The sequence below is a fragment of the Gavialis gangeticus genome, unplaced genomic scaffold (assembly GCF_001723915.1).
Source record: "Gavialis gangeticus isolate Ggan-Ray unplaced genomic scaffold, GavGan_comp1, whole genome shotgun sequence".
In the NCBI taxonomy this organism is placed as follows: Eukaryota; Metazoa; Chordata; order Crocodylia; family Gavialidae; genus Gavialis; species Gavialis gangeticus.
Window position 1 is genome coordinate 17,639,136 of NW_017729011.1, and position 13,589 is coordinate 17,652,724.

At 40.8% G+C, this 13,589-nt stretch overlaps 1 protein-coding gene and 1 long non-coding RNA gene across 2 annotated transcripts in view; both read right to left on the minus strand.

Annotated features, from left to right (window-relative positions):
* The window catches only part of LOC109292981, a 17,397-nt gene extending 7,844 nt beyond the window's left edge, over positions 1–9,553 (minus strand). Inside the window, exons 1-2 of the long non-coding RNA XR_002096218.1 lie at positions 9,498–9,553; positions 9,434–9,436 (exon numbers count right to left, since the gene is read on the minus strand). This is a non-coding gene — a long non-coding RNA (uncharacterized LOC109292981). The remainder of the gene's footprint in view (positions 1–9,433; positions 9,437–9,497) is intronic.
* Positions 1–13,589, minus strand: part of MED27 (mediator complex subunit 27) — a 160,469-nt gene that overhangs the window by 117,911 nt on the left and 28,969 nt on the right. The gene's annotated exons all lie outside the window — the stretch shown is intronic.

The following is a 13,589-nucleotide window of genomic DNA, read 5'->3' on the forward strand; positions in this document are numbered from 1 at the left end:
GGGGGGGGGGGGGGTTAAGTGTTTTGAAATGGATTTTCCCCATTAGATTAACAACATTTAAATTGCACTTCAAGGTAAAATGAAAGGATTCTTTACAAAAATCAGGCTGTTCCCTAGTTTAAGGAAAACTAATAGTTTCACCAAGTGTAAACAATACAGGATGCTGATATACTGTATTTTATACATGCCTCAAATTGGGGGGGGGGAAAAAAATCACACAGTCCTCAAAAGTATAACCATATACTTTAAGTTCAATTTGTCTGCAAACATTCATTCAGCTTCTCCAAAGGGCTTGAGATAGTTGCAGCATATCAAGAAAGGAAACCTAAGCAGAAACTAATTAATATTTACTTGTGTAAGTAACACCCAGGTGCATAAAAAGCAGCCCTGGAGGATCACAAGTACAAGAAGCACTGGGGCTGGACCCAATGATCTTGCGAGGTCCCTTCCAGCCCTAATGTCTGTGGAATCTATGAAGAACGTGGAACAGAGAGATCACCTCTAGAATCAAGGGAGAGGCAAAAGACATTCATCAGTGACAGGGGTAATGCTGTTCTCAAGATATTTTATGGTACAAGTGCTTGCTTGGATACAGAACATCACATCTACCACTCTTAAAATAAATGTGAAAATTATTTCTGTTTCATCTAGGTGTTGGATTATGTGGAATATATTTTTTTCATCGCGTCCATTTATGTTTTATTTACCTGTGTGTTGCATTTGATGCACTGAGTTAAAAATGTGTAACATTCATACTTGACAGAAAACAGGATGGAAAACCTAAATGCTCTTTGCAACAAAAAAATTTTTTGGGAGGGGGTGGGGGTGGGAAGGGAGACTGTAATAGAGAAAAGAGGTTGTTAAAACTCAAGTCTCAATAAGGACACGATTAATATGTGCCCCTGGAGCTGCTACAGTCCCTTAAAAAGCTAGGGGAACTTAAAACTTAAGTCTCTGCTCTTATGCCCTGAAAGGCTAAAATTAACATTTCTCTAAAGCTCCAGACAGCATCTTTGAAGTCAGAGGCTCAGGTGGCAGCTGTGTAAGTATAAAGAATGGCTTGCTGTCTTGGTAACAGTGAATGCTTGTGTCTGAAGTAACTTCAGAACTGGTCTGCAATAGGAAAAAAAGAGCTAGAATTGGCTCATACACACTTAACTGTAGCAGCAACAGGCTCCACTGCAGCAGCACTTTAGGGGTGCGCCAGATAAACCATTTTGAAGAAAGAAAGAGGCAGCATCCCATTTTCCCCCCCAGACTGCCTTTGACACGTTTCAGCTAATGCAGATTTAAAACATTCCAGTGACAACATGAAGACAGGAGAAAGAGAGGATAAAACCATAGGAAAGAGAAATAAGGTTAATGAATACAGCAAATTCCCAGGATTGGCTCCAGTGGGTACCACTATTGCCTCTATATATTTTATAGATTTACTCCTGATTAAATGATTTTCATTTCTTCTGACAAGCTCTACCACTTCCGGTTGCTTTCAAAGAATTAACTGCAAAATACTGAAAATTAAGTCACACCACATGCAGTGAACTTCCAACAAAATACGGAGCTACCCTCTCCTGCAATAGGCTTAATAGGCCAAGGGAGAGAAAAGGGGAACACCTATATTTATATCTGCCTATAGACATATATTTAATGCTTGTACTTTCCACTAGCAAGTTGATACCCTAAGCTTTATTCATAGTCTCCCAGAGTCTGCAGCCTTTCCACCACTGCCACCAAACAAAAAGCAATAAAGTATGGTCTTGTATAATACCTACTAAACCATGATTTGGGTCACTGGCTAGTGGAAGAATGAGGTACTATTGACAACAGCTATAGCTACCATTTTCTTAGTGAAGGAGCAATAGAACAGTTTGTCTGTATAATTATTTAAGTTTCCTACATTCAGGGGGGAAAAAAAGAAAGTGAGCAAGATAGAGGAAGAAAGAGAGAGAAATCCACAAATACAACTGTGGATTTACATTCTCCTTACAGCTCCTGTGGCTTCAGGGACAGCCTCATCAGTCACTGGCAACAGAAAAAAGTCCTTCCTATTGTAGGTTCTATGAAATAAGATAATTCCCACAGCTAAAACAATAGTATTAACTAGAATGCGCAATTACAGCCCAATACCGTGTGCTGAAGACCATAACTCTTACTCAGTCTTCCTGACCCTTTATGGATCCCTGAATTCCTAAACTCTTGGGTGAGACTTGTAGACTTCTAGCACTTTAAAAAAAGATTTTCAAGGCAATATGGATAAGACATTCTAGTTTTCAACATGTCCTAAAGTGAAATTCTGCCCGCAACGATTACTTAGGAGTGGAGATAATAAGAAACATATTAGGACAGCAAATTGTTACATGAATAATTTTCAGGGGATATACTGGAGTTTGCTGAAGTGCTACTATGTACAGTACCCTTTGGCTAGACTTGTGTACAGATAACTAGTATTTTTTCATAGCATTTACAGACCATTTTTTAGGCACAAAAATTATACTAGTTTTCAGGAAACATGTTCCAGCATCATGTAAAAAATTAGTCCAGTTGAAGTTATACAAGTGTGTGCATCTTCTGTCTGCAGCCTATACCAGGGTAGTCATTGGCACAAGGGAAGCATGCTACAATGGCTCCCCAAGGTGGCAATACATTACACCAAGGCAAACATCTTCTGCGCGTTCCACGCATTTCCTTTTCCTGTGACTAGAACAAACTGAGATCCGATAACGCTTATGCAATTTCATGAAAATGACTGAACATTTAGCAGACTTTAGGAACAAAATTAAGATTCAGATTCCATATCCTTCTGCCATCAAGAAAGTGCAGAATTGTAACTCTGTGAAGAGAGTTCCCAGTGCAAGGCTTAGCTGCACAAATTGCATTTTGCCTGTCTTTCTTTGAATATTCGTTCATGCGTCACCTTGGTGCGTGTGCCTAGTGACAGGCACGGGGAGGCTTTGAGCAACCTCAGGCAGGGACCCCGATCACCCTGGGGAGAGCCCCAGAACTCGCTTGTCACAACTCTGAATGTATCTCAAGTGGTGGGGTCTCCTGTTGGCAGTCCCTCGAGTATGGGTGTTCCTCCTGACAGATATTCACGGGGCTCCAGCTCCCCTATACCCCAGCCATATGCCAGACTCTGACAGGCCACCTGATCTTGATACGACTAGTCCTCTGGTCACGATGGTCTTTACTCATTGCTCGTCTTCTCCAAAATCGGATCTTCTCCAGCTTCCTTGGTGGACTACGGGCCCATTGGGTGTTCCTCTCTCCTATGGGTCTCTCCCGTCCAGCACCAGCCGCTTGTCAGCTCTTGTGAGCGGCTCTTGAGATCAGGTTGTTATTCGGACCTCTTGGTGCTGAGATCTCAAAGAATTACAAATAAACCAACAGACGAGGAAAATGACAAAAGAAGAATATGCATAGGCCAGACGGCAATGCATAAATGGACACGCAAAAAGAAACACAGACGAAAACAACTGAAAGCCGTGGAGCAGTTAGAAATGTATACCTGCAAACCTAATGCTTGGACATGCATAGACCCAACTGTGGATGCTTTAAAGAGCTCTTGTATGTGGAAATGACTTACATACCCAACTCTGAAAATCACACCCTTTAAAAAACTTCTTAGAATAGGCATCCAAATTACCTACCTACCTATCACTGGCCACTTTTGAAAATCTTGTCCAAATTGTAATCTCAAGTCTTCAAAGAGTTAAGTTATGGCTGCTGTTTTGGAAAGAAAGACCTGTCGGGTTTGATTGATAAAAAACTAGTTTTTAACTAAGACTGAAAAAAAGTGAAGATTGGCAACATTTTTTCCAGCATAATTTGCTTTCTTTGCTTTTTTCGCCGGGCTGCACATAAATCAAAGAAGTGTTAAAGAGGCCCATATATCACCAACTGGCATTTCCAAACTATTTACAAAGTCTATAATAGTCAGAGGATAGAACATATAGAAATGTGACCAGGAAAGCTGATTGGAAATGAAAAGGCAGTTCTACCATCCAAGCAGGTGGGGTTAATTAAGTTTGGAAATAACTCTTGAATGGAGAAATTAGGCTATTAAAAATACAGCAACATTGAGAACTCAGGGTTACAGAAAGGAAACAAGCCAACACTTTCCCCAAAATAAAAATCACGGGGATTCAACCAACTTGCCTGCTCCATGATTAAGGACACGGATCTGAAAACTAGACAAACTAGACTAAGTGGCTTAGTAAGGCTTGAAAAAAGCACATGAGCAAAGCTGGATCTCTATGTGCAGAAAGATTACAGCCTCAAATCAAAGGACCCCAGTGCTCAGCTGTGGAGTTGTCAAATTTTCCAACACAGATATAGGTGTGCAACAAACTTCTCGGACAGAGGAGGCTTCCTTAGCAGCAGCACGTTTAACAAATCATAATCTCAATTCCTCTTTTGAAGGGTAGGACGCAGATTATGAAGGAGTTTAGCTGTCCATCTGTTGAAGATGTCACACTCCAACTCAAGAGTGCAAAAAACACAGAACTGTTTTACAACCAAATCCAAAATGTACTGTATTCTGAACTAGCGTAAGAGCCATATGCTTTGCAAAAACACCTCTTTTGATACACATTTCTTTTACCACAGCGCAAAGGATAACAGCAAGGGTTCTATCATCTTTACTTCTGAGAAAAGATAGCATATTTTTCACCCTCCTCTGCACTACTTGGGTAAGCCAAGTGATCCAACAATCTAGTAGGGCAAGAAGACTGTAATTTAAACCAAGAATTTCTTTGCTCCATGTTCAGTCATTGACAAAAAGTTACCAGTTGCTGACAGGTAAAGGCGTTCAGATGCCACAGCAATGCTTATGGTACAAGCAACCAAACGCATAGAAGACAGTGGCTGCCTTTTGCGGAAAGGAATCAAAACAGTTTTATTGCCTTATCTCCTGTTACCTCTCAATATATATAATGCTGTTGGTAAGAATAAATGAAGCCAATGGCACTTCAGAAAGATTTTTAGGATCAAACAAATGAGACGTGCTTCATATTATTGCCACGGGAAATTCCTAAAAGTATCATAGTTAAATTGCTCCAAATCACTCATTATGGGGCTAATTAATACTCTGCTGAGCAAGCAACATATAGGAATCCACTAGCTATACAAAAACAGAAGTATTATCTCAACCCACCATTTGCTCTCAGCATCATTAATAGCAAGCAATATGTGTTTCAAATAAAAGAACATTTTATTAAAAGAAAGTGAACACCCAAGTCAGCAAAGATGTTAGAAAAAGGGTCAAGAGGCCACTTGAGTTTGGAGGCCTCACCACCTGTAACTACATATCAACTTACTATAGCCAGCCGGTTTTATTTCTAATTTTCCCGCAATAGTTAAGGGTTTTTACAATAGCAGATGCCTTTCCTCCCACACATCAATTAATTTGCAAATGCACTCAGGTTGTAGAAATAATGAAGTGCTGAATGCTTTTCTATTGGCAAGTTTGCTATCAGGAGGTGGATGCTGTAGGCGAGGTGCTAAAATGCGCTGCTCCTATATGCATGCCAAAGGAAAGATCTGCCGCATGAAACCTGGTCTACAGCTAACAGTGCACATCAATTATTTCATTTACCCCACTCCCAACTACCAAGAGAAAGAAACCCACTGCAAGAAAAAAAAAAAAAAAAAAAAGCTTTTGCCTGTTAGTATTTATAACATGCTCTTAGCAGTTACATATGAGAATTCGTTTTTATGCTGACCCAAGAAAATCCTCAAATTTTGGAGAGTAGTGTGTTGAGGGAGAGGGATATACTGTTTGATAACAGAGTGTGTTAGACTTAATATTAGATTTTAGGTAGTGGCACCAAAGTCATGAAAATACTTGGACAAGCATAGTTCATTCTCTGGAGAGAGCGTTTATTGAGCGCAGCAGTTTGCAATTTCAAGTACAAGACCAACAAACAACACAAAACTTTGCTTAAACTAAGACACCACCAAACAAGACAGACACAGCAACAACATACACAATGCAGCCTAAGTCAAGACACAAGAGAAATTTTACACAAGTCTTACGTGGTCCCAAGAACAGAGTATCTCTGAAGCCAGGCGTTCAGAAGTTTTTCTGGGGGAGTCCACAGGTCTTCTCAGCTGGTGGAAACAGTCCTGCAGGTTTCATCTTTGCCTGGGCTTTTATGGGTGATTTTGCACCATCTTCTCCCCCCTTCCCCTCCCACTGCACTTGCCTTGATAATGGCATGTCCCCCTCATCTTTCTGCCCTTCTCAGGATGTCCGTCTGTTGACTCCATGGTGTCCCCAGTTTTCACAGGTTTTACCATCTTTATGGTATTGGTCACTTAAAAATGTAGCTCCTTCACATCAGTGTATATTGCTTCAGACATGTGGCTCCTCTGCTTAGATCATCTATTCAGCATCTTTTCTCATCCAGCTACAAAATTACAGAATCAGAAACTGGTGCCATTTATTCCATGCATTTGCCAACTACTTAAATGTAACTTTTCTTTTTAATGTTAACGTCAAAAAAGTCAAGCAGATGCCTCTGGTGCTCTTGTCATAGTATTTTCATTTCTTACCAACGTGAATGAATTTGTCTTCAGAACACTTCTGACAAGTCAAGTGGCATCATCATCCTCACTTTACAGAGCAGAACACCAAAAGATTAAAAAACTATCCAAAGCACCCTCTATTTTGGAGTGAACAATTTAAGCAGCACAGGGTCTCACTTTTCACAAGGCTTGACATGTTATAGGATGTGTAGGATATGATTTTCATATGATCAGATCAGAATCCCTATGCCCCTGCTTGTAGCCAGTGCTAAGCACAGCTGCAAATCAGTCCCTAAGCACCTCGAGTTGGGTTTCCTAGAAAATCAGGATCAGAATGACCACATATGAAAATGCTGACTTGATTTGATCTGCCCAGCGCCAAAGGAGTAGACTCTATTTCTCTGGGATTCCACTGACCTGCCTGAGCTACAAGCTAATCCCTTCTCTTCCTGCAGATCCTTTCTGATCTCTTAAAAAAAAACCAAAAAAAAACAGGCAAAAATGTTATGATGTGAGCCAAAGACAGTAGTGGCACAAGTTTAAGAAATAAATTTGAAGACAATCCAGATTTTTTTTTTGGTTTTACCTAAAACTGGTACCAGTTAAAGGTAGAATAATGTCTGTGAAAATCTGCACAGAAGCTACTGCATTACCAGTTGTCTAGGTTAGGAAGCAACACTATGGGGCATGACAGTTTGCCAGTATCATAGTTTACATTGCAATGGCACTACAAACCACCCAATGCTGCTCTACCCAGTGTATTTTGTAAAAGGTTGCTTTGCATTCCTTTGACCCAATATTGCCTGCATTTAAACTCCATTTTCCAGGTGACCTGTCGTAGTAGACAGAAATTAAATAGCCAAGCAAGCTTTGTAACATCTTTCCAAAAACAAGTTAGTTGATTCTATACAGGTTGTTTTCTATATCCAAAAGATTTAACCTGAAGTACATTTCCAAATACTAAAATATTCAAGTCTTCTTCAATGATCCTGCTTTTCTACAGATCTACTAATAGAGGTAGCATTCACCCAAGTACAATTTGAAACATATAAACCTTGATGGACAGCGACTCTTTTTCCAGGTATTCCTTTTTTAAGGCTCACCAGTCACTGCCAACTTAAAAAAGCTAAATATTCTTCATACACTACCTAAAAACAGTTGGCAGACCCGCTGCCACTACTATTACTCTACGTATTTCAGAAGTGTTACACATTATCTGGTTAACTCAAATCTTGACTTCTAACTCACGAGTTGGAGCTTCCACTTCTCAAGCATCATTCTCTTAGCTGCCTCCTCTGCTCAAGACTTGTTCTACTTTTCTTTATGAACTACTATAGTCAGGTGCACCTGTTTCCATTGCTACTGCATTTCATACAAGTGATAAAAACCTCTTCTACCACAGCTCATTTGACCTTGTATCCTGCACTGTATCCAAAGATCATCCAGGCAAAAAAACATAGTCCAAGGATCACATGCAATGTATAAATCACAGCACATCTAGGCACTTTTAAAGAATCTAATTATCACTTAAACATCTTCCATATAAGCCACAGACATTTCAGTTCTTCCTCTAAATATGACCAAGTCTTATTTTCTTCTACAATACAGTAGTATAGACTAAGAAAATCTTGCTGGAGCAGGAAGCTGTGATTCAGCAGTATGCCATGTTAAGAGATTAAGCAAACAATTTTCTCACTGCCTTGTGCACTTCATTATTAATACAGTAAAAAATAATGAGCATTTACCTGAAGCAATAGATTATCAGCAGTAACCAACACAAAAATTAAATAGAAAATTCAGTTCAGTTAAATGTGGCTACCCACACTGGCTTTTTGGCACATTCACTAGAAAGTAAATTGGGATCACTGACCACAAGCTGTAAGAGAGGCAATAAGGCTCTTTGTATATTTTGCTTCTACAACTGCATCAGAGACCACTGAGTTACATTCCTTCCCTCATCGGTCAGTTTAAGTAATGGCAAGTCGCAATTTCTGCAACCTATTCTCTCTTCCTTACTCTGGAGAAACATTCCTTTAAACCATGAAAAATCTTTAAACCACCATCGTGATATGCCTTTCACCACCCAAACGCTACACACATCACTGCAGAAGAATTGCCTGCTCATCACCAGACCCGATTTCTACCCTCTACTCTGCCACAGGGTTAGTATGACATTTAATCACACATTTTCAAGAGGCCTTTCAAGATGCTTAAGTACTTGTTTTTGCTACAACTTGGTCTTGAAAAAAATAGCCCCAATTTTTCACAAGTGCTCTGGACAGCTTAAATTGATTTCAAAAGTAATGCTGAATATTCTGAAAACCAAAACCAAGGTACTTCAAACTGAACATGGAAAAAGCCAGCCAGCAGTCACTTTTGAAAGCACAACTTGTGAAATTAAGCTTTTCCATACCTCTGGAAAAATGTGTCTGCACTCCCACACCTGCAAAAGAAGAGTAATGAATGATTCTTACTTGATTCAGAAGAACATTATAAGGTTAGGTCCACTAATATGTATAACTCCTTGAAGATTTTTTGGGGGGATGATTCCCTTATACAGATACAAAGCAGATACTCAAATACTAAATGCTTCTTTCAGTTGAGGATTTGAACAAGACACTGAAGTTCTCCATTTTGAATGCTAATGACAGGGATAGCCAAATGTGAACAAGTTCAATTGGGGCGGAGAAAAAATGGTGGAAAAAAAAACCCCCAAACAAACAAACAACCCCCATCAGCATCCACATATCTGAAATGTGAATGTGAAGGTCAATTTAAAAACAGTTGTTTGGAGGCTGGGAGCTTTCCAAGTAAATGTATTTTCCCTAAAGTTACTAAACAGTTACTATCATCCATTCACCCAAAAACAAAGCTTGCTTTCCTTCCCTTTCTTGAAGGCACAAAGGACTGTCTATATTAGGAAACTTTTTCCCATTCCACGTCCACCCCTTCCAGGTATTCTGGCTACATACACATACATTCATATAATCTGGAATAATTCTCCCAGGTTTGTTCTTGTGGTAGAAAAACTTACTTGGAGCCACATGCGCAGACATTCAAATGCTGAGGACCTGAATCATAGAATCATGAGTCGGAAGGGACCCAGACAGATCATCTAGTCTGACCCCCTGCCATGGGCAGGAAGGAGCACTGGGGGTGGGAGGGGTCATAAAACCGCAGCCAGGTGCCTATCCAGTCTCCTCTTGAAGATTTCCAGGGAAGGTGAGAGCACTACCTCTCTGGGAAGCCTATTCCAGGCTCTGGCCACCCTTACAGTGAAGTAGTTCTTCCTAATATCTAACCTAAACCTATCCTCCCTCAGCTTGCGGCCATTGTTCCTGGTGACTCCAAGGGGGGCCCTGGTGAACAGACTTTCCCCGAGTCCCTGTCGGTGGCCCCTGATAAAGTTGTAGACAGCCACAAGATCCCCCAACTTTATTCAAATGCTGAGGACCTGAAGAACGGCAAGCTTGCAGCGCTGACACTGCAGCCAGGGGGGGCCCCGTGCGCACACTGCAATATGTTCTGCAGGCTCCCTTAATTTGCCAGGCGACAAATGGCAGCAAGCAGCGCACAGGACAGCCCTGACTGGCTAACCCAAACTGCCCATGGCCAGCCTGTGTTGTCACAGCATGTGCAGACATTCACTCTCCCTGGAGAAACTCTCCTGGAAGTGATTTAACCCTGGTTGTTCTGTGATTTTTCTCCTGGAGCAGCCATTTTTACTCTTTCTCCCAGAGTGAACATCCATATGTGCATGGTTTCACCTGAGAGCAGCCGCTCTCCCAGGAGAAACCGAATGTCTGTACAAGGCCTCCGATTACCCAATACCAACAATGCTGGCAGTTCTAGGGATCTCTGGTGCATTTAGCACGGCATCATGAACTTCTTCTGGTCTTCCATCATTGCTATCATTTGAAACAATGGTGACACCAGTGGAAAATTATGAGTCCTCCCCTTGCCCCACAAAAGCCTTACCCATAGATACTCCTTATTCCCTCTAACCCGTTCTTAACGCTGCTCATTATGGTCTGTAAGAGTGAGGACTGGTAACCTTAAGTTAACTGAGACATCATCACTAACTTAGAACCTTTCAGCTACAACAGAAACTATTACAAGCCCAGCTTTCTCTAGATTTCGATGAAGTGTTTGTTAGACTTTCATGATAATGAATGCCTCTCAGTAGCCTTGATGCCAGGAAGATCTGCAAACTGTAAAGTTAAATCTGCTCCCAACTCAACCAAGTGCAACCAAGGGCAGGCCATCACTTTCAATGCCAGATCCCCCTTGAGAAGGCTGATGTCAGGAGAATTAGGACAGCCTTCTGTTCCCTTTTCTGTATTATCCTGGAAGAACATCGGCACATACAAAGCAGCTATTCTCTCCAAGATTCCCATAGCTTCAGTCAGGCTTGCTTCACCAAGAAGCAACTGAAATGACTTTTCCAATCCTATTTATACCTGGTTGTATGAATAACTGAATCTGAAACATCTTATCTGCTGCCTAACTTCAGAAGCATCTCCAGCTTTAAAGACAACAGCCCTAGATTTAACAGGTGCTACTGCAACTAGCCATATTGTGATCAAGACAGATTTGCCAAATGAAACATGGTAGTAATGCTACAAAATATACATGGCCAAAATGACACCCCTACCAGAAACAGCTGAGAGTTTATTTCATGTGACTTTGTGCAATGGGTCCTAATGCATTATAATTAGCAGCACGTATCTATGCAGCTATGGTCTTCAATCTTCCTGCAGAGACCAAGAAGACTGCTTTGGTACCCTGCATATTTAAGCAGAGAAATGCTTCTCTTCTTATCCAATTCAATGCCATGTTCTCCAAATAACTTCCATCCGCAGACACGTGCTAGTGTTTTAAAAATAATGATTTGGTGGAATGAACGGATGTCCCTTCCTATACTTTTTACATTTCTGCCAACATTTTTCATTTTGTATCTGGTTGGATACATAAATCACTGGGAGCTTAAAGTAGTGATTCCCACCCAGAGTGTTGCAGCAGCTTACCGTGTCTTGAGATCCATTCATGGGTGCCATGGGACAACCACACAATATCAGCACTGTTAGGCATGCAAATATGATTCACAAGATAAATCCAGAGACTTCAAAGAGGAATCAATGGTGTCAAAATATTGTGACCTGTTATGGTCTTTCTGAGTTCTTTGCAACAGAAGAACTGCTCTATTATTATGAGTCTGTAGTAAAAAAAAAAAAAAACCTCAGGTGAAAACTAAGAGCTGGAATTTTTCAGGGGATACTCGAGTTTGAAAAGGTTGAGAACCACTGCCTTAAAGTATCAAGCTGCTCTGAAGTAATGAGCATGCACCAATTATAGCAAAAACAGGTTCTTGAGACGTTGTAATCCTGAATAGCAACCGTTACTCCCTATACTCTAAGGAAAAGTTGATCTGTCCCCAGTACTCTCCTTCCCCCCATCCCACCCCCTCAAAAAAAAAAGGGGGGGGGGAGGGGAGGAATAAAAATCCTCAACATTTCTCTGAACTACCGAGGAAGAAAACACTTCAGGTAGCTAAACAGCCTATTTCCCCAATTCTGCATCACTTCCCATTCCCACTACCACACGTGCACAGGAACCTGAGAATTATTAGAAGTGACTGGTTCAGTGCAATCAGTGAATTAGGAATGTATTTTTCTTGTATGCACATTATTCTTTCATAAACCTTTCTTTTCCTCGTCTTTCTTGTGAGACCTACATTAGATGTAAAAAGATACTATACGTTTTTACACCAAATATAGTGTTTTACAAACATATGCACACACTTGTAAGCTCCAGGTTACAGTTTTCAATAATGACCTTAATTCAACCTCTCTGTACTCGCATACATTTTAAGTGTCTTTTATTTTGTGATCATAGAACAGGCAATGTGACAAACAAACAGGTATGTGTTTGTGAGAAGAGGGAGGGAGAAAAGTTACTTACTGTTTGTAAAATGTGAAGTGTTAACTTACTATTTAAGCTAATACCACCTACTACATCACTAACGCAGGAACTGTAGACCAAAACACTAACTACATGTCTCCCAGGGCTAGGGACAGAAATTGCATATAAACCAGTATAACTGATTGGACACCAGTTCAAATCTGTAACAACAGAAGTTCAGTGCACACAAACTACTTTCAAAATGACCAAAACTGGTTTACGATAAACCTGGATGGATGTAGCATCAGACTTACCTGATTTAGGTTAAATTGGTTTACTGAACGTCTGTCCCAGATCCCCTCTAGATTTATGTTAACTCACAATCCTGCAGAATCCCAGGATGCTTTGCACCTCCCCCAAGCCTCCTTCCCCTTGCAGATTGGGTGGGCTAGCCTTGGTCCAAGCTGTGTGCTCCAGCCAAGCAGGGAAGCATAGTCTAATGTGCCCCACCCCGAGGTTCAGGCCTGGCCCACTGCAGGCACGCGGCTGTATTTCTGGAATCAAAAGCAGAGGTCTGTCCATTTGCCTATCGGTTCAATCTACACACCATAGACTAACCTGCAAAGACTGAATCGATTCAGCCTCTGGCTTTTTGACTGCCTGTACTTAGCCCCAGTGCTGATTTCTTACCATGCAGACAGTTCAGCAATACGGTTAACTAACAATTAATTCTATGATAGTTATTGCTCAAGGCAGATGTTCCCAATTTGTTCTTATTGCGTACCCCCTTCCAGATTTACCAGCTGCCCAAATACCCCTAACCAGTGTACATTTTATATTTTACCCCCTTAAATGCCAATTATTATAAAAAAATTTAAATCCACCTTTACACAATTTCTCCCACATACCCCCACAGAGGTGTCTTGCAGGGGTATACACAGCACAGTCTGGGAACCCCAGGCTTAAGACATTTTTAAAAAATGAAAGATTAAGTAAGACTTTTAAATGGTGCTAGAACGTTTGAAGGCTTGCCCCCAGCAGACAAGACTAAAACAACTGAAAGCCGTGGAGCAGTTAGAAACATTTACCTGCAAATCTAATGCTTGGACATGCATAGAACAGATGGCTTTGCAGTATGGAGATGGATGCATGAAAAAAAAAAA